Source organism: Diabrotica virgifera, chromosome 10, assembly GCF_917563875.1.
Source record: "Diabrotica virgifera virgifera chromosome 10, PGI_DIABVI_V3a".
NCBI lineage: Eukaryota > Metazoa > Arthropoda > Insecta > Coleoptera > Chrysomelidae > Diabrotica > Diabrotica virgifera.
Genome location: NC_065452.1, coordinates 2,960,371 through 2,983,792, shown reverse-complemented (window position 1 = coordinate 2,983,792; position 23,422 = coordinate 2,960,371).

The following is a 23,422-nucleotide window of genomic DNA, read 5'->3' as shown; positions in this document are numbered from 1 at the left end:
TATGTGAGTGTTTTGGTTTAAAGTTAAAATTTTCGGAGTTATAGACCAATAATAAAAAAAAAAGATTTCGGAGCGCTAATTTGTTTATAAACAAAATAGCACACTTTCTGTGGACTTTGCACAGCTATATTACTAATATAGGAAATCTTAAGATTTGATTTCAGCATGTCCAGCAATAAAATAGCTGGTAATTAATTTTCCTTGTTTTTTACTAATTTTCCCAGATTATTACCTCACATCTTTCATTGAGTTGATGATTCATGTTGTGGACATTCTCAATTATTATATTTCTAATTTAATACTATTCTATCTAATTCCTCAAAACAAGCAAATTTCAATTAAACCCAGCTATATTATAATACCTTTTGATTTAGTTTTCCTTGCAAGAAATAAACAAAACACATCTAAACTAAACCTAACCTCGCTTTTGGCCATTCATTCATCTCCGTGTCAAATAATTTCGACAGTCGCCATATTGAAAGCGACTTGTTTTTGGTCGAAATTTGATTTAGAATCAGGGCCCACATTTTGACACACAAATTGGCAACACAGCCTCACTGTCATAGTGAACTTGCCACTAGTGAAAGTAACAACGTATTTGCTCCGTTCCATTTTAATAAAGTTTAATATTATTTGAAGTCAAAAATAAGTGAAATATGAATAGTAGAACACATCGTCTAGTACAACTTGCTTGTGAACAACAAAAAACAGGTAAGTGAAACATAAAAACTAAGACATGGATCTTCATAACCTCTAAATTGGAAATTATATTATTTTAGATTTAAACATATATAAATACTAACATTTTTATTTATCTAAACATTGCAAAACAGAGTGTATTTTTTGTTTCTAGCAGAATTATTAGATTTTAAGCCAACTACTGAACTATCTAATCATACTGAGATACAGTTATGAAAAAAACCTAGTGGTAGTGAAGTAATTGCAACGAATGAGCAATTGGACTTTTCAGATGTTAGTTTCTTAAGTTATGATCCTAAAACTAGTAAAGAGGACTCCGAGAAGTCTGAACATGAAGAAGGGCTTCAAAATATTTTTGGTAAAATATGAAATTATTCTATTGTTTATTTAAAATCACTGTTTATTTTATTTGTGCCCATAATTTAATTTTACAATTTATTTATTTATTTATTTTAATTAGATAATAATGAAAATAATGAGAACAATGATGCACCTTCAGTATCTAGAAGGAAAAGGCAAAGAAAAGCTCAGCCAGCAAACTGGAAACGTAACAAAGCCAAACAGAATCGTATAAGTGGCCAGGAATATGTAAATAGGTCAGGAAAAATTGTTCCTATGAAAGTTGTTAAGAACACCAATTGTAGTAAATGCCGGTAAGTTTTGACTTTCTATTTATTTCTTTTGGGTACTGATTGTGGATTTAGTACCCATCTAAGAGAGAAAGCTAAATGAACCAGAAAAACATTAAGTAGTGCCCAATCATTACTTAATTTTTATTATTATTTTAGATATAAGTGCAACGCTAATTTTAATGAAGATCAGAGAAAAGTGTTATGTCAAGAATATTGGGGTTTGAATGACAGTTGTAGGCAAAAGCAGTATCTAGCATCTCTATTAACATTTAGTGACGTTATTCGCCGTAGATTAAATGTTAAAAACCAAAAAAATATGTCCAAACAATATAATTTAAGGTCACCTGGAGGAAAATTAATTAGAGTCACATTAGCAATAAGTCACCACATGTTAGATACTCTGACTTTGTCAAATATGGGCAACTATTCTAGCACTAATAAAAAAAATTGGTAAAAGACCAGTGAATGCTACATCAGAGAAAAATAATGCACTTGTAAAATCTCACATAGACTCTTTTCCAAGGATGAAGTCTCATTACTGCAGGCGTGATAGTACAAAATTATACTTGGCATCTGATTTAAATATAAGTATAATGTACCGTTTGTACAAAGAGTGTACAAATTAATCTGTGTCATATTACGTATATAAAAACATTTTTCACTCATATGATCCAGCATTAAACTTTTATCAACCAAAAAAGATCAATGCACCAAATGTAATACATCATACAATGCATCTTTAGAAAAAAATAGCCTTGGAAAATGAGTGGCAAGCACACAAGAATATAGAAAAGGAAGCAATGCAGATGAAATATTCTGACAAAATAAGAGCAGAAGAGGAACAAGGAAAAACATTTAGATCTATTTCGTTTGATCTCCAAAGCATTTTAACACTTCCATTTGCAGGTGAGTTTTCAATACTTTATAAAAGAAAGCTAAATGCATACAATTTTACGATTTTTGAACTTCGCTAAAAAATGGTTTTTGTCACGATACACAGAGAACCGGTATGCCGATTGTCGTCGCTAAATTTGGTTCGGCCGCGCAGCACGTCACGTGGGAACCTAACAGATATTTGCTTATTGTTTGGATGCATTATTTCGGATGTGGTGGCGTTGAAAGTTGAAAGTGAATAGATTGAGGCGGTTTTAAAATATTAAGCTGTTGACGATTGAAGTAATTCTATATTATTTTAGTTACAAATTGTTGTTTATTAGCATAACTGTATTTTTAAAACTATTATAATATAACTATTAGTTTTATAGTAATTTATTAAAACCGAAACTATAATGCCATTTGAGGTGATATTATACATGTGCAGAACACGAACATATATTAGAATGAGGGATATTAACAGAAAAATAAGTTTTAAAAACTGCCAGAGAGCACTTGACAAAAAGATATCTAAATTTTCTAATTTAAAAAAATAATTTTAATTATAGATACTAATTCTAATATTATTAATAAAACTTTTCCCGCAAATTTGTTTTTTTATTAATATACATAATATGTATTATACATAATATTATACAAAATATGTATTAATATACATAATTGATTTAAAGTGAAACCAGGTTAGAAATCTAAAAATTTAAAATGCGAACATTTTATACATACATATACAGAGTGGGCCAAAGGAAACAGTCCACCTCGATATTTGGCAGTATTTATTAGATTTTAAGGAAATGAAGAAACAGGTCGATTTTTGATCTAAGGGCGACACATTTTTACGGTACATACATCTGTCATTTGTCAACCCCCTCCCTTCCACTTCCCCCACCCCTTATTTTTAAATAGGGAATAGGGGTCGTCTACTAGCTCATTTGAAAGGATATTTAATTCTCTATTCAGTAATATTAACATTGACATAATTATTTATACAGGGTGTCCAAGAAAAATTATTTTTAATTAAATTAATTGACACAAAAAGTAGAATGTATGCAATTTATTTAAATCAAAATACATTCTACTACTGACAGAAAACAGAGAAAAATGTTTATTTGACAAATAAATATTATTTTTCGCTTAAATTCAATATTCAACCTACCAAAAGAGGAAGCTGGGTGGCAGTAGGGATGGCGGTTTTTGACAAAACACCGGTTTTCGGTTTTACCGGTTTTTTTGCTTACGGTTTAACCTGGAGGTTATAGCCGGCCAAAAAAAAAACGGTTTTTGGAAAAACCGGTTTTCGTTTTTTTTTAATCCAATAGGTTACAAAGTTACATTTACAATACACTTTAGTTTGCGATACTCCATTCGACTCGATATCAATATGATCAAAATTAGTACTATAGAAAGAACATGTATTACTTTTAATACGTTTGTATATTTGTAGAATAGGAGTATTTTAACTCATTTAATACTTCCTGTATGAGTGTATCGTTTTGAAAACGTAGCGAAATTCTTGGAGATTCGTATTCGTAATCAGTAATTCGATATTCACAGTCAGAGCATTATTTTTGGTAATCAGAAAAAGTCAGTCACCCACTTTCAATGTCAAGAATTAAGTGTGAAAAATAGATGATGTTTGCGACTTGCGTCTAATTTAACCAGATCACTTCTGATGTGAATATTATGATTACAAATACATTTTCAAGGAAATATTATAATAAAACTAATTGTTTCTGGCTGATGTGAGATTGCACTTTCAGTTTGCTTCTGTATTTTATACAATAAAATAAAATTTGAATTATGGTTTTGTTTGAAATAATTACTTGAGAATAATAATTATGATTGGGATCCAAAGTAATACCTAACCTAATCCTAATCACCGTAAAAACCTAATAACCGGTTTTTACTTTAAAAAGAAAAACCGGTTATAACCGGGACAAAAAACAACCGGTAAAACCTGTTATTGCGAAGTAAAAAAACCGGTAGGTTTTTCCCATCCCTAGGTGGCAGCTTGAATATTGAAATTAAGCGAAGAGCAATGTTTATTTATCAAAAAATATTTTTTTCTGTTTTGTGACAGCAGTAGAATGTATTTTGAATTAAATAAATTACATACATTCTTCTTTTTGTGTCAATTAATTTAATTAAAATATTTTTTCTTGAACACCCTGTATAAATAATTATGTTAATGTTTATATTACTGAATATAGAATCGAGTAAACTTTTAAATGAGCAACCACACGACCCCTATTCCCTATTTAAAAATAAGGGGTGGGGGAATTGGAAGGGAGGGTGTTGACAAATAACAAATGTATGTACCGTAAAAATGTGTCCCACTTAGATCAAAAATCGACCTGTTTCGTCATTTCCTTAAAATCTAATAAATACTGCCAAATATCGAGGTGGACTGTTTTCTTTGACCCACTCTGTATATGTATGTGTCTAAAAAAAATGTTCACACTTGAAATTTTTAGATTCCTAACCTGGTTTAACTTAAAATCAACCTTTTTCTATTTTGTATATAAAATTTGAAAGTCATCAAGTAATTGGTTCTAAGTACTTCATCTAAAACTTAAAATTTCTTAATTGATTTGTAGTTGTTTTATTTTTAGTCAAATATTTTTCAACAATTTAGAATTACAGTAAGTAGACACAATTTTATGTGAAACATTTTTACAGACCCAGAAGTAAAGTGAATGTTTATATTATTTCTGTTTAATTTTTTTAATATACTATTACTATGGTAAATGTACATTGGACAACAGATACCTAAAATCATTTTTTTGCAATGGAAATTTATGTTTAAATTAAATGCATATTGGAAAATGACAGTAAAAAAAATATAAAATACAATTACTTATTTAAAAAGCGATGATAGGTACATAATTTTAAAATTCCAACAATATTACCGCTTCATTTAGCATTGCCGAATGAAAATTAAGGTTCCCATATGACGTCACGCGTTCGCCTTCCATGCGTGCGAACATACCGGTTCTCTGTGTACCGTGGTTTTTGTTACGTGTGGGATGAGTGCAATGGTCAGAAGGGAAGTACTGAAGTAGCTACATGCATTTTAAAATACATATTTAGATTCCTTACCTGATACTGTCAAGTATGTATCTAGTTTCTCTTATACATGTGGAGGTCATAATCGAAATAAACACATATCTGCTGCAATGTTATATGCTGTAAATATATCTAGCTATTTAAAAATAATAAATTTAAAGTACATGGAGAGTAAACATTCCTACTTAGAAGTAGATGCAATGCATGACACTATAGAAAGAGCAAGAAAACATAAGAAAATTTACACTACCAGGGAATGGGCACTGCTAATCTCGACTGCTAGAAATAATCCACGAAATTATGAAGTCAATGTATTAAATAACCAAGATTTTCACGATTTTAAAGTGCTTACAACAGAAGAATTACACAACACAACAAAAAACAACAACGGGGAGACGGTAAATTGGTTAAAAATTAAGTGGCTACGATATTCGAAGGATAAACTTAACCTTATTCTTTATAAGTACAATTTAAATGCTGAAGAGTTTATGAACATTAATATTTATCAGAAGAGGAATGCCAAGGTAAAGGTATTGTATTATTTAACATTTTATTTTGACTAAGTTGGAAAATTGGAACCTTAAGCTTTTCATCAAAGTTAAAAAATGTGTTCACTACTATCACCAAAAATATTAAACACTAAACTTAACACTTGACGCACATTTCGCTAACTAAATTAGCATCATCAGGAGACGACTAAGATAGTGGTGAACACACTTTTCAACTTTTATTTTGACTAGAGTAGCCTTCTTTCTCTTTTTACTGCCCTTTGTAAAGCTGTGAGAATGATTACACCGATAAGTTTGTTATCTTGCAGGTAACAGATTAGCAGCAAATACATTTAAAGAAGGCTTATCCCAATCTGCTTCCCATCGGTGAACAAAAAAAAGAAGGATTTGCTCAGTTTATTGGAAACTCATGTCATACCAAGAGAGTATGAAGCATTTTATAACACTTTACCAACAATAGAATAATATATTATGATACTTCTGATGATGAATAAATATTTTGTATTCATTCTTTTTGCGAATTAAACAATTTTTCCTTGATATTTGTTATTTAATTTCATTTAGAAGCTTGTAGTCTATACCTGTCAAATGGGTTATGTACAATATAAGAAACTCCACATGTGGTAAGTACATACCTATAAGTACAAAAATCTATATTTAAGTATTTAAAAGTAAGTCAACTTGTTTAAACTAAACTAATAACTATGTGATAGATAACGGTTCTGTACTCAAGCTTACACAAAACTAAATTTATAGAAATTAAGACCTACACACACTGTACAACAGAACTTTCAAATGGCTGTAAAATGTTAGTTTTTGCACTTACCACAAATTGTGCACCATCCCATCGACAGAGTGTTAACCCTTAAACGCCCAACCTTTTTTAGGTTCCATGTACGCCCAAGGGTGGGTAAAAAATGTCCACCTCGAAAATAGTTAATATAATTATTGAGAGTTGTTGAAAATGGATTAAACTTAAGAATCTTAAGCTTAATAGACAGAGGATCTTCTAAAATGTTAATATAAACAATTTACAAACATTACAACAAAATTACAATGTGCATCAAAATTAACATACCAGTAAAAGCCAGTAATTCAAATTTGTCGATTTTCTCCATATTTTTTCTTTCAGCCTCCTCATTGGCGGATAATTGTGTAGATTATGTAATTATACATCGATAATTATATGGATTATCTTCCTACCAACGAGAACTTATATAGAAACCTTTAGTAACAAGTTTTGCCATGGGTGTACTTTTTATACCCATCCATATTTAACTCAAGATGCTGCTTTTATTTTCAAAAATATTGGTAGAACCAAATTAACATTCGATAATGGGCTGTCTTTTTAACAATAAATAATTTAAAAAAAAATTAAACACGTAATAAATATGTTACAAGGGAATACACAATAGGTGGACATTTTTACCCACCCTGGGCGTTTAAGGGTTAATGAATAAGTGCCGCAAACTTTAGGGGGTGATTCTGCATGAATAATAACGGTTTTAAAGTTAAAACAATAATTGTAAGTAATATTTATTAAATCTGTATTACGTGTCTACGATTTCACATACATATTATACAAATACAAACGTTTTCAGTGTTTTATTGTTAGATTATACAAATATACATATCGCAACTCCGCTCAAACAGTGGCATAAGTCAAAAAAGCAAAGTATCGAGAAAACGACGTTTAAAATTTGTGATAGATCTTTTCCAGGTTTAATTCAAAAATTGTTAAAATTAATATAATAACTATTTTAGTCAGTTAGGTACAAAGGTTTTTGAAGCTCTGCAAATTAGTATATTAATTCTGTAAAAATATTAAAAAAGAGTTGTGACACTAGACAGATAAAATAACGAAAAATTTACGAAATATTATTTATCAAAAGTTGCTCTTGCAGTACAGAATATAATATCATTATCATTATTATTATCTGGTTAACACACGTATACTTTTTAATGATGTAACTTTAAATACAAATAACACCATTAAACAAAAATCAATGTGTCACTTTTCTTGAGCACATAATCAGATTGTTTTGAATAAAGTAATCACATATACTGTCTTAACTCGACAAACAATATACATCTTAGATGGGAAAATGCCTTGCACAAGTCGATATGTGACACTGTTTACGTTTGGTGCACCGTTGATTTTGGTTAATCATACAATGATTCTAGTGTCATCTAGTGCCAAATACTTGAACTATAAACGTAACACTTTTTCAGATAAGATTTTGTAGTTTTATTAAGCTGTTGGTGCAATAAAACCGTTTATTATTATTTTTTTTTTTTGAATTGTGATACTATTTGAACGGAGGTGCGATATGTAAAATGATATTGCCAAATATAATCTAATACAGTACCTACGTAAATCGTTCTGATGAACATAGGGAATATACATTGAGATAATTGTGGCAGTTGCGCTAACCTGTGTTAGTTGAAACTTCTGTTCGAATACGAGTTTCTGGTGCTGTTAGTACGAGCTGTTAGAACGAGTGATTTTAAATGCAAGGCAGTCCATAAATAAATCAAAAACAAAGATTATGACTATGACTGATGAATTAATAATTTTACTTTCATTTTTAAAATATCTTTTATTTAAAAATTAATTTCCAAATTAAACAGACACAGTTTTCCTATTAGGTCAAAAATAGTTCTACTACAATGTCATGTTTTGACGTTTGTTTGTGTCACCCGAAATTAATTGTCAATTTTGAGGTTAATGCCCCTTAATGCTAACAACTATATTGTCATTGAGAGAGCGAAGTTGCCACAATTATCTTAATATAATACAATGTATGTATTTATGATTAATTATTTATATGGGAAATAAGCCACAATTAAAATGAAAAAAATAATTTTATTAACGTTTCGACGCCCAAATCGGGTGCCGTTGTCAAAATACAAAATATTACTAAAATAAACTAAAGTGTTGTTGCTAAGCAAAAAAAATTCTTCTAATAATTTATTTAATCTCACTCATTTATATTGGCAATTCAGACATATATTATACATTTTAAAGTAGAAGACTTTAAAATGATATTGCCAATATTTTATGAGTTGCGTTCCTGGGACGACTTACTGAAAGATAGTTCATTCGATTACATGAAATTAACGCCAACTCAAGAATATCCGTCATAAAAAATTATAGCATGTGATATGTCTTTAAAAAGACAACCAAATGCAACGACAGTAAAATTCTCGCGTTAGAGACTTCATAGTAAATCACAAGGGAAAACCAGGAAAAACCCTGTGATACTATCCCGACATCGTAAGTATTTGGTCTTACATTAATTTACTCTCAAAAAATAATACCAAATAATTAATCATAAAAATGCCACAAGGAAATAGCTTCAGAACAACAGTATGTATTTATGTATCTAAATATATACAATGTATGTTCCCTATGTCCAGCTGAACGATTTACACACTGTATCATTCATTATGTTTTATTAACAATTTGATTTAAATGTGGTAAACTTTTAAGTATTTTTGACACTGTATTATTAAATTGTGAGGTATTTTAGTGCTAAAATTTACTCTTCATTTAACCCGATAAGATGCACATGTTTCTTTCTGAATGGGTTTCGTTTTTATTAGTTTGTTCATCTATTTTCTTCGTCCTTTGATCATTTTCCATATTTCTTTTTATGGTCCGTAGAAGTCATGTTCCATCTGTTTTGAGAAGGTTTGCCAGGGTTTCCTTTTTATTTGTCTGACTAAAGGATTCGTTTCGGTTCTGATTCGTTTATAGTGGTTGTATGTCTGTTGTGTTTCTTTTGTTCTGTATGGCTTTCTGTATTATTTTGTATGGTACAAATGGCTTACTTCTTTTCTTCACAATGTATCTTTGCTTTCTCTCTAAACCTTGAGGTTTTCTTTTTTAATAGGCTAATATTCGTTACTTTTCTCTTTCCAAGTGATTCTGTTGCTGCGGTAATTATGTTACATTTCAGTTGTTCCCAGCTTTCCTCCATAGTATCGTTTTCAAATATTTCATTCTCAGAGTGTTCCCAACTGATAGGCGTTCATGCACAGTGTGGAAGTGAGACTAGGTGGATATGATTGTGATCTTTGTATATTGAATGAAAACGTAATATTATTATCTTTGTTAGATATATAGTTAATTTTGTACCTAATAATAACCATAACTTTTTATATCATTAATTATTCAAATTAATTTTACTTCAATTAAATGTTTCACATCAAGCTCTGGTCCCCAGAAAAAGAAATACTGTACTGACTTTCACCTTTTAGATTGTCGTTATATATTTATATAACGTTTTATAGAAAATGTGATGATATGCGATCCCAACAGTACATTTATACAATTTGCCACAATTCAATTCTCCATAGGGCCATCTCTCTTATTTTCAGGATATTGATATATTTATCACCATATATGAGCTATTCTGAAAAACTACGGCATTTTTGTGTCAAAATATATACGATATATTTATTGTTTTAACGAAATTTATGGCTCAGTTGTTTTTGAACACTTAGACCAACAAAACAATATTAAATTGAAAAATAGATATTATGATGTATTTTTAATTCTCAAATACTTCCTTAAATTATTGTAGAGTTTATGTTCGATTGTCATGCTGCTATATTTTTTGTTATGTTGGATTTTAAAAATTGGAAACGATGGTATTTTAAAACTGTAATTTGTTAAAGTGTAGTATTACTTAACTTTTTTTGTTAAGAGAATCGTGTCAACCATTAATGGTTTTTGGCCACGATGGCGTGTACATAAAATAAAATCACATAATAGTATATTACGGCACGTGTCCATACAAGAGCGAATCCCGCTCCGTGTAGCAGCTCCACATAGTGGATACATCGGCGAAACCCGCTCGGAACTCACCCTCTTCGATCCAACCGGTTTGCGGTTAATATGTAGGGGAGCTCATAGCGTATCTACTCGAGCTGGTTCACGGAGCGAGGTTCGCCCTTGTATGGATACGTGCCGTTATCAGTGGCGTAGCTAGGGTGGGGCGGAGGGGACGGTCCGCCCCGGGTGTCACCCTTTCGGGGGTGACACTCAAGAGGCCCGATCACTAAAGAACGAATCGTTAATTTGTAACTTTACTTACTTTACAATCAAAATACAATTGGATATTATTTTGTGAACACACGAAATCGAGAAAAGTCGAGGTCAAATAGGTATTTCTTGTATTTTTTACGTTAAAAGGAAAAAAGCAGTTGATCTAAGTAACGAAATTCTCAAGAAGCTTGAAATTGATGGTTTAGATTTAGATATTATGAAGTGCCATTCAGAGAGATACGATAATGCAGCTGTTATGAGCGGCGTAGTTACATGGGGGAATACAAGCTATTATTAAAACAAAAAACAAAAAGGCCTTTTTCGTTGGATGTATTGATCATTTAATTAATTTGTGTTGCCAGACCTCTTTTGCACAAAATTCATCTTGTGTAACATTTTTCGGAACCGTAGAGGCAATTTTTAATTTTTCTCTGCTTCCACTAGCTCCTGGGAAGTGCTTATTAAGCAGAACATTTTGATTGTGCTGTTTCAAATGAGGAATTATGTCATCATTTCTTTTGGAATTATGTACTAAGAGAAATAAATTTTTGTCAGATTGAATTACAAAGTAAAGGCATAACCTTTGATCAATCAGCGACCAGAATAATAGGGACACTTCGTCTTTATACTGAAGAAAAACGTGGTCATAATTTAGATGAAGCAATAGATTTTGCCACGAAAAAATATTAGGACGACGAAATTCCCATCGAAAAATGAATTCGATGTAAACAGGCTATGGATGGTGAGTTAGCTACCGATACAGGACTCACATTTCGAGCGGAACTGCAAAAGGATATGCTAGAATGTTTTGACCTATTCAATGTTGAACTCGAAACCAGATCAATGTCCATTCATAGATTTTGATCTTGTGTCTTGCTTTGCTTTTCACGAACAGTGAACAGTTGAAATTAGCTGTTTCAACATTTTGTGACTTTTAGGTATTATAAAGAGGTATCAGAAGCAGACCTCCTGCTAGAAATACCAAGGTTCGGAAGACAAGCGGCCACTATTACAGCCTCTAAATGGTTAGCTGTAGACTTTATAAAATTCTTGTGGAATGGGATTTCATGGAATCCCTCTCAAACTTAATGGTCGCATTAAAATTGTTTATGACCATTTGGGTACCGGTTGCTTCACGTGAGAGAAATTTTAGTAAGCTAAAATTAATCAAGAATTACTTGCGAGCAACAGTGGCGCAAACAAGGCTAAATATCCTCGGTTTATAACTATCGAACATGAAGCAACACAAAACATAAATATAGAAAATGTGATTTCAGATTTTGTCGCTACTAAAGCTAGAAAAATGTTTTTTTAATCATTCTATTATATTCAGTATACATATAGTTAGTTATGCATAGTATGTATAGTTATAGGTATAGGTACTATTTACTACAATTTCATTAACAATAATTTTTAATTTTTTCATTATTCAAAATATACGTTTAACGGATTTTCGGCGATTTTAACAATCTTTATTTTTAGTATTTGGGGTGACACCATTCATTACCGCCCCGGGTGTCACCCATGCTAGCTACGCCACTGGCCGTTATGCAACGAGCATTTAACCCAAACGCCTACGGGTACTATATATGTGGCCAACAAATTGCGTACATATCAGAGTCATTATTCTCTTTGCCTTATCCCTATGCGGGGTTGGCTTCCCTAATTCCATTTTTTTCACACAATTCTATCTTGGGTCATATCAATATTAATCCCTTTTACCAACATGTCCTGCCTAATTGTCTCCCTCCAGGTCTTCTTTGGTCTTCCTCTCCTATTCCTTGAAGGAATCTGCACTTCAGCAATTCTTCGTATTGGGTGATTAACATCTCGACATTGAACATGACCAAACCATCAACCTATACTCTTTCATTTTGACATCAATTGGTGCCACACCTAGACTTCTCATAGTACACTCATTTTTAATTATATCCTTTTTCGTCACTCCACTGATCCATCTAAGCATTCTCATTTCCGCCACATGCACCCTTTGTTCCTCTTTTTTTTTTTTCACTGCCCAACATTCATTTCTATACATCATAGCCGGTCTTATGGCTGTTCTGTAGAATTTTCCCTTCAACTTCATTGGAATATTTCTGCCACACAACACACCACTCGCTTCCTTCCACTTCATCCATCCAGCCCTAATCCTACTGCATGCATATCCATATATTTCTCTATAACTCTGTAATACCAATCTTAGGTAATTAAAACTGTTGCTTTTCACAATCATTTCACCATCTAAGGAGAAATTTTATTTGTAGTAACTCCATCTTTAAATGAACATTCTAAATACTCTGTTTTTGTCCTAATAAGCTTTAAACATTTTTCCTCCAGAGCTTGTCTCCACTGTTCTAGTTTTTGTTCTAAGTCTCTTTCACTATTTCCTATTACGTACCTACACCTCAGAGTCTAGTTACCATATTGTTAGGTAAAATTTCGCAGAGTGATTCTAGGCGAAGTAATAAAGCATTAAAATGGGCCTTACCTCCGAAAAAAAAACGACAAGACGAATTACTCTTTACCGGATACTCTTTACCTCGTTTTTTGGAGTTCTCGGCAAATTTATTAAAAAATTAGTCAAAATTCATTACTCGGGGGGTTTTTGGGGTCTCTGATGACGAATATGACATCGGAAATGATCTTCCGAGTACTTGGTGCCCAGGGTACCTACTCTTTACCTCCTCTTCTGGAGGTTTCGCCAAATTCATTAAAAAATGAGTGAAAAATTAATAGTCACGAGATAAACAGTAGGTACCTTGGACACCAGGTACTCCGGAGATTATTTTCGATGAAATATTTGTCGTTAGAGACCCCAAAAACCCCCCGAGTAACGAATTTGACTAATTTTTTAATGAATTTGTCGAAAACTCCACAAGACGAAGTAAACGATAGGTACGCCGGGGCACCAGGTACTCTGGATATCACTTTCGATGTGATATTCGTCATTCGCGACCCAAAAACTCCCAAGTAATGATTTTTGACTAATTTTTTAATGAATTTGCTGAAAACTCCACAAGACTGGGTAAACAATAGGTACCCTGGGTACCAGGTACTCGGGAGATAACTTTCGACGTCATATTCGTTTTCAGCGGTGTGGTGGTTAGTTCTTCTAAGACGACAGACTCAGTAAAACACAGGTTAAAACAAAATAAATCTATTCAGTCTAATTATTTACAAAATAAATAAAAAAAATGTATCTCATTTTATTCGTCGCAGCGAAGTCCTCCTCCGGGTATACGTCTGGAAAAGAAGAACAAAATTAACAATGATATTCAAATATATACGTTTATCGGGGGCCCGCTCACTACGCGTGCCTCCGTTTACTTATGAGCCGCAAATCACGTCACTACGGTGCACCTTGCGGCTCGAGTTGGCCTGCCTAAGTTTGCGACTCACGTCAGTACGGTGCACTTCACAGATCACCTACCTCCTCTAGATGTTTCACGATAACGCTTTGGTTAAATATGAAAAACAGCGCTCCATGCCGCTTGTATCGGAACTAATGCAAGCGGGAATTTCAAAATGTAATTTTGGTGGGAAGAAAATGTTAAGTTAAAATATTTGTATAGTTGAAAAAAAAAATAATTTGGTTTTAAAATATGCAAATTATTTTTAATTTCAAATATACAAAATACCTTTGGGAAAAAATAAGACATGACAACGTATTTTTATTTATTTATTTAATACCAGCAAAACCACTTTGTATATACTTTTTTACAAATCGTATCTTTACAAATGAAATTATTAATAGTTATCTTCCAAATACTTCTACAAAAGGGTATCTCAAATTATTGAAACATGTGTGCATCTCTACTTGTTGAAGGACTTTCAACTAAAACAAAAAATTAATATAATTGATTTGATAATAACCATATTCATTTCACGTAAAATAATTTGTATTAATTATATATTTTCTGTAGGGGTTACTTACTTGGTGTTACATTCGTTTGCTTCCCTACACCACTAACTGTGTTAGTGTTACTTGTCCTCTAATAACAAATACTTGTTGAACTCACCATGCAAATGTAAGCTAGGAATTTGAAAACATTTTTTCCACCTACCTCTACCGAAAGTATACTTTTCCGGACCTGATTGTAGGGAGCAAAGTTGTACTTTTCCTCCCTAGGGAGGAAAATATTTTTCCTCCCTAGGGAGGAAAAGTAAAAGTGACGTCATTCATGAAATATAACTTATTGACGCCCTGTACAATATCTATTTTCTATTACGTAAGTATCTATACATTTAACGTTTATTTATAAAACAGAATTATTTTGCAGAATGGTAAAAAACAGTAAATTGTTATTTTGATTTAACAATGTTTACATTAATAATTTGACTTATATTTGACAGTTGACAGTTATATTGTACCTACTTGCTAGTTTTAGTTCTAATAAATTTTGTTGGTTAGTTACATAAATAAATTAAGTAAAAATAAAAAAATGACTTGTTATTTGAGGAAGGTGGAAAAACCATATGTATAACATGGGAGTAAAGTGCCTTTTCCTCCCTTGAATGATTACTGCCCTCCGCTACGCGTCGGGCAGTAAACTTCATTCTCGGGAGGAAAAGTAGCACTTTCCTCCCTTGTTATACAAATAGCTATTACTGACATAAAGATAAAAGATAAAGAAAGGCATACTGACAATGATGACAATTGACAAATTATAATGACACTCAGACTCAATGATATAGAAGAAATCTTCACTCCAGGTGTATGGCGACATCTCAAAAAACGTATCATTACTAAAAATGACATTTAGTTTAGTATGACCTTGAGATACCTGCGTGAAACATCTAAAGAGAGTTAAGTGATCTGTGGTGCACTTCGCTATTCAGGTCGGCCTGCCTAGCTCACCTCGCTTGGCTGGTATTTGGAGCCCAGAACTGTCGTTTCAGGACCGTCCGATCTCTGCTTGCAGCTCTCTTAAATATCCTTCTCCCGATAGCAATATAGGGCTATGTTGATTTAACGTAGCGAGATTGTTATTGTATATGAATATACTGTTTATCGTATTATTTTAATGTTGCTATTATGATCGGATAACTGTAATAAAGTTTAATATTTTTTTTCCTTTGCAGAAGAGGGCATTATACCGGGTGTCCACTTATAGCTGTATAACTTATAACTTCAAAACGGCTTAAGATAGAAAAATGCGGTTTTCGCTGAAATGTTTTTTTTTAGTAAAATTTTTGTCTGAATGTATTGAATTTTTTATATCGCTTTCAAATACGAAAAGAAAACTGGCGGATTTTTGAAAAAACGTTGTTGACTTTTTTTTAATGGAACACCCAGTATATTTTTTGTAAATTGAAAGAAAGGTCATTCACCTATCCAGCGATATAAAGTTTTTCAAAATCGGTTGTCAAATCACAGAGTAATTAATTTTTAAAATGAGAAGTGTAACGTGGATATCACATACCTAAATAACATAACTAAGCAAATTGATATTATGTTATGTGATTTCCACATTGCATCTCTCATTTTAAAAATTATTAGCTCAGTCATTTGACAACCGATTTTAAAAAGTTTTATATCGCTGGATAGGTAAATGACCGTTTTTTCAAGCTATAAAAAAATATACTGGGTGTTTGATTAAAAAAAGTCAACGTTTTTTTTTCAAAAATCCGCCATTTTTTATTTAAAAACGACATAAAAAATTGTCATTTACCTAAAAACTTACCGAAAAAACGGTCATTTACCTATCCAACGATATAAAAAATTTTAAAATCGGTTGTCAAATGACTGAGCAATTAATTTTTAAAATGAGAGATGCAATGTGGAAATCACATAATATCAATTTCCTTAGTTATGTTATTTAGGTATGTGACATCCACGTTGCACCCCTCATTTTAAAAATAATTACTCAGTGATTTGACAACCGATTTTGAAAAACTTTATATCGCTGGATAGACGAATGACCTTTCTTTCAATTTACAAAAAAACATGCTGGGTGTTCTATTAAAAAAAAGTCAACAACGTTTTTTTTAAAAAATCCGCCATTTTTCTTTTTGTATTTGAAAGCGATATAAAAAATTCAATCCATTCAGACATAACTTTTACTAAAATAAAACATTTCAGCGAAAACCGCATATTTCTATCTTGAGTCGTTTAGAAGTTATAGGCAGTTAAAATGGTGAAAAATATAAGTGGACACCCGGTATTTTATTTTGTTTGTTTTAAACTGTAAATAATAATTATATATTAATTAAAATAAAGTAAATATATTAAAGATAATTATTATGTTTAATATATTTACTTTATTTTTAACTTGTGTTTTACTGAGTCTGTCGTCTTGAAAGAACTACCCGTTACAATGGCGCCCGAGCAAAAATTAGAATATACGCAAGTAAACGTCGTTACTCAACACCCGAAGAATACCAAAAATGCCGACAGAGATAAAGACACAGACTCAGTAACCGGTCCACGTCGTGTGGATATATATATATAGAACCCGTTCAAAGATAATTAAACTTTTTTTGTTTTCAGAATCTTAAGAAACCAAAAATAAACCAAACCGAGAATGATCCGAAAATAAACGTCGCCGATGCGACGTGCAGGAAGGATGCGACCATCTGCTGTAGAAAAGCCTTGGCACACTGTCCCAATGGAGTTGATGGGATCACGCCCAAGATCTACAGAAGGAAGCACCTTCTAGCCAGTCATCCGAGACCAATTTACGAATCACCGAAAACGACGACACTGTTGATGGAACCGTCGAAGATGAAACCAGCAAGAAAAATGTGACCATTTGCTGTAGAAAAACCTTGACAAACTGTCCCAGTGGATTTGAGGGGACCACGACCAAGATTTACAGAAAGAAAAATCTTCTTGACAATCATCCTAGACCAGTTTTCGAAAAGAAAACTGACAGAAAGTACATGCCTTAAGAGTAAACCGTCGCAGATGCAGCCAACAGGAAGAATGTGACCATTTGCTGTAGAAAAGCCTTGGCTTCTCATTGTAACGGGTAGTCTCAGTACAGACTCAGTATAACACAAGTTAAAAATAAATAAATATATTAAATATAATTATATACAGTTTAAAACAAATAAAATAAAATATAATTCCGTCTTCTGCAAAGGAAAAACAATATTAAACTTTATTACAAACTATTATTACAAAATTGTAATAATTACAGAGGCATTAGTGTGACCAGCTCAGTTGGAAGACTGTACGGACGAATAATAAAGAAACGGATAGAAAAGGAGTGGCACGATTCCGAAGAACAAAGTGTATTTAGGGCAGGTAGATCATGCACAGATAACATTTTCTGCATAAGGCAATTACTAGAAAATCGTTCTGCTAGAAATCTAGAAACTCACATGGTATTTGTAGACTTAAAAAAAAGCATACGATACCGTTCCCAGAGAAAAAATGTTTGAGGTATTACAACAAACCACTTTAAATAGAAAATACATCCAAACAATAAAATATCTCTATGCTAATGTAACAACAGCAATTAAAATTGGAACGAAACTTTCAAATACCTTTGAAACTTCGAAAGGTCTTTTGCAGGGATGCTGTCTGTCGCCCACTTTATTTAAAATTTACCTTACACATGTGTTAAAATATTGGACTAGGAAATGCCAAACAATGGGAATACCAGTAGGAGATTCTTATTTGTATACGTTGCTATTTGCTGACGACCAAGTTGTGATTGCTGCTGATAAAGATGACGCCAGTTACATGATTAGAAAATTGAAAGAGGAGTACCGAAAATGGGGCTTGGAAATGAGCATGGAGAAAACTGAATAGCTTGTAGTCGGAGGTGATACTGAAGACTTAGAATTAGAAGGGGAATACATAAAAGGATGTGATGAATTTAAATATCTAGGTTCTATTTTTGACAAACACTCCACATGCGATCAAGATATAGAATATCGAATAAGTCAAGGAAGAAAAGCTATAAAACAGCTGAATGGCATTTGGTGGAGTACAGGATTGCAAAATCAGACAAAGAAAAAAATCTACCAAACTATCGTGGAAGGAATTGTCCTGTACAACTCGGTGTACAAGTGTGGGAAGTAAAAGACCGACAAAATAAACGCTTTAGAAATGGACGCGCTTAGAAGAAGCTGCAGAATATCTAAACTGCAGCATATCCCAAACGAAGAAATAAAAGAAAGAATGGAAGTAGAAAATGATATTATAGACAGAATAGAACAAAAAAGATTGATATGGTACGAGCACGTCCAGAGAATGGGACCAACAAGATGGCCCAAGAAAATGATCCAATATGCACCACTCGAGAGAAGAAAAAGAGGCAGACCGAAGAGAACATGGTTACAAGATGTAAAGAAAGCAATGAACCGTAGACAACTCAACGAGGAAGATATTCGTGACCGAAAAGCATGGCGAATAGGATGCGGGAAACGGCGAATGCTGTAAAACACCCGATATATATATAAACTTTATTACAGTTTTCCGATCATAATAGCCACAAGCCACATTAAAATAATACGATAAACAGTATATTTATATACAAAAACAATCTCGCTACGTTAAATCAACATAGCCCTATATTCCGATCCGGAGATCATTCTCGCTACTACCGCCTACTGCGATAACGATCATGGCAAGACCCACGTCACTACTGTGGCGTCCACCTAGGCATAGTCCCACCTAACATACGGTACATCTTTTGCCAAGCCAGCTAATGCTACTTCAATACGCTAGCAGCAGCTGTTGAGACATGGTTAGTTCAATTCGCTAGCCACGACTGATTTTATCATTCTCCTGGCTCGCCTTAAATATGCTCTTGCTGCCACTACTCCTTCGATGTCTCCCAGCGGCTCTATGCGCCAACATGGATGCTCCTCCGGTCGTCTCTGGTAAAACAGCTCATCGCTTGTCGTGGCATCAGATCGTCACAGCGGCCCAAAAACCCCCCGATAACAAAATTGGACTCATTTCCGCGGATAATTGACGAGTGTTGAATTTTTTTATTTTCTGTTTGAGATGCACTTTAAAAATGCATTTTTTGTATGCAGTTTTTTAATATTATATCATGGCTCGGGGTCACAAAGTTTCCTGGCGCATTCACTAATCGAATGCAAAAAGAATTATTAAGATCCGTCTTGTCGTTTTTTTTTTCGGAGGTTCAGTGCTTTACTGCTTCGACAATTCAGCCTATTTGTAGTTCAAGGTTACCTCTTCTTGAATGAACAACTCAGATTTAGTTTTATAGGTACGTATTTTCCAGTGTAGTGTAATAAATGAATTTTGAATTTACGGTTGGTTTTGTTTGTGCCAAAATATGGACATTCGTTTCGTGTAAGTGTTTTATTTATTACTTTTTGCACTCGTTCTCGTTTTTGTTTTCAGAAGATTTTCTTAAAATAACTTATAGCGGCTTTCATAATATTTCATCTTTTCAACCTGATTTGGTTCCTACATTGTATGATTTTCCAGAGTCTGATTACTCAAAGTATACTGGTTCAAGCCCTTCAGAACTTTTTGGATTACATGAACTAGATCTGTTAAAAGGATTTCAAGACAGGATAAACAAACATTGATGTTTCGACGTCAAAAATATTGTTCCATAATACAATAATAATATGGTTGGCACTGATTTGATGGATAGTGATGTATCTTGCTATTGTATTGAAATCCGTTCCAAAAAAATAGTATTGGCATACCTATTTTTACATACCTAGTGGACGCGAACATTCAAAATGCATGGAACTCGTGTAAAAAATTTGGTCGTAACATTAGCCAATTGTAATTTATACGGGCTATTGTCCAAATAATGTATTTAATACGATATAAAATCCCACTGAAAGCACCGGGAAGAGTGTCCGCAGCAGCAAGAACTGACTCGAATTGGAGATATGCGGTACGAGGGATTAAATCATTTTGTGGTTTCTGTATTAGAAAGAAAAAAGAAGAAGATGCGCACGGATTGGATTTTTAAGCCGAGGGAGAACAATGTGCTGCGAAGATGATGCGGTCCTTTGTACTGACTGTTTTCGCAATTTTCATACCAAGTAATTCTTAACGAACATCTATCGGGTTCACACCTAGTGGTCCCATATGGGAATAGCTATTTGTATAACAAGGGAGGAAAGTGGTACTTTTTCTCCTGCGAATGAAGTTTACTGCCCGACGCGTAGCGGAGGGCAGTAATCATTCAAGGGAGGAAAAGGCACTTTACTCCCATGTTATACATATGGTTTTTCCACCTACCTCACATAAAAAGTCATTTTATCATTTTTACTTAATTTACTTATGTAACTAACTAACAAAATTTATTAGAAGTAAAACTAACAAGTAGGTACAATATAACTGTCAGCTGTCAAATATAAGTCAAATTATTAATGTAAACATTGTTAAATCAAAATAACAATTTACTGTTCTTTACCATTCTGCAAAATACAGGGTGTGTTTAAATAAACGTTAGAATGTATAGATACTTACGTAATAGAAAATAGATATTATACTGGGCGTCAATAAGTTATATTTCATGAATGAAATACCATGACGTCACTTTTACTTTTCCTCCCTAGGGAGGAAAAGTACCACTTTGCTCCCTACAATCAGGTGCGGAAAAGTATACGTTCGGTAGAGGTAGGTGGAAATAGATACTTTCTCAATTATTATTCCATTTACGTTTCATATTACGTTTTGTACAGAATACTGTTACATTTAAAGATTTTTAATAAATTTTGTAGAAACCAAAAAAAATTATCGGCGTTAATGGTTTAATGATGGTCATTTTAATGCGAGTAAGACGGATACGAAACGAGCGGCATAGCGGCGAGTTCCGTATAGAATACGAGCATCATAATAATAACTATATGTTGTATACATGATTTTTTCTATGATCATTCATAACAAAAACATACACTTAAATTTATGTATTTTATAATACAAACAAATTAAGTAGTTATATGATTAAATTCATTATTCTATTGACACATTTATATTTTAAATATTACAATTATTAAAATGAATTTGAGGTTCAATTTTCAATATTTCTATGCATTTCGATTGACATTACCTACTCAATGCGCATGTGTAACAGCCAGACAGAACGTCATCTCGCGATTCTATTGGTTAAAAATCTGCATCGTAATGAAAATCTGTATTAAAATGAAGCTTATTCTGAGACAGGTATTGAAATCATAATTGATATGTTTAGTATGAGAATAGAAGAAAGTCACTTTGCCAGTATTCCTATAATCTAGTACAGTTTTAAGTGATATAATATATTATATTAGATCACTTAAATCTACTACTATTATAATATTATAATACACGATCAAGTGATACATACTATTTTTTACAAATTTATGAGTGGCTTTATGGTATTACTCTTACATTAGGCTTGAAAGAAAGAATGTGCACTACTAGAAACTAACAAAAATATAGACAGTATAACTTGAATAACTTAAATTGTATTAGGATTACCAATTTATAAGAGAGAAAATAGATTGAACAAAAATTTTAAAGAATACACAAGCTGCGACACGAATAAATAACGAACAAGAAGTTTATAGAGAACACTAATGAAGTTAAAAACTACAAATCCAGAAACAAAGAAAAATTAAAAAAGACCATGCAAAATTTGTGAGGAAAAGATAATAGTAGGTAACCGCTACACCCAGAGAACATACTCTGGTACAAATCAGAAAAAAATTAAAACATACCTACGAAATCAATTTTAGTTTGAAATAAACACAAAAATCCAAAAAAGGTGAATTTCCCACCATTAATCAAAATTGGCGTAATTGTCAATGACAAATTAAATATTACAGAAATTTATAATCCTGAACTCCAAATTAATGCTAGCAAAAACCAAAAACAGGATTAATAAAGTAGTACAATATAATCGAGTAGTAGAAACACTAATGGCTTAGTAACAATATAGCCAAAATATTAGATAAAAAAAATATAGATATAGTTGGTTCGCTAAACTCAGACACAAGTGGCTAGTGATTCTAGTAGGTAAGTTTTTTGGCAAAATTGGCAAAATTGCTAACTATTTAGTAAATATTAACTATTCAGTAATTATTTTTTGGACAATTTTACGAAATTGGCAAAATTACTTGCTAAAATAACTACCCAGTTGTGTCTAAGTTTAGCAACCAGACTTTATATTTATATTAAAAAGTAAAAAATTTGATAATGATCTCATAGTAGGATTAGATACACTAAAAACAATTAAATTGTCCCAAGGTGGGAATTTCAATATACAAAAATTAAAAGATATTGATGATCTGAGGAATCGAATAATAACCGGCTATGAGCCAATAAGAAGTACACCAGGAGTATTTGCGCGAGTACTAGAACCAAACCAATGAGGCTAACAGGGCCCTTACACTTACACGGTCATTAATCATTAATAATTATATGAATTTATTAGAATGACTCGTGTAAGGTCGACACAATCTAAACAATGTGTTTTGGGAAAGGCCAGATGGGAGAAGGTCTGTAGGACGGCCTAGAAAAAGGTGGAAAGATGCAGTTAGAGAAGATGACAATGGGAAATAGTGAACCGACACACATGGAAGGCAATATTAAACGCGCTAAAAACTCACAAAGAGTTGTAACGTGATTGATGATGATG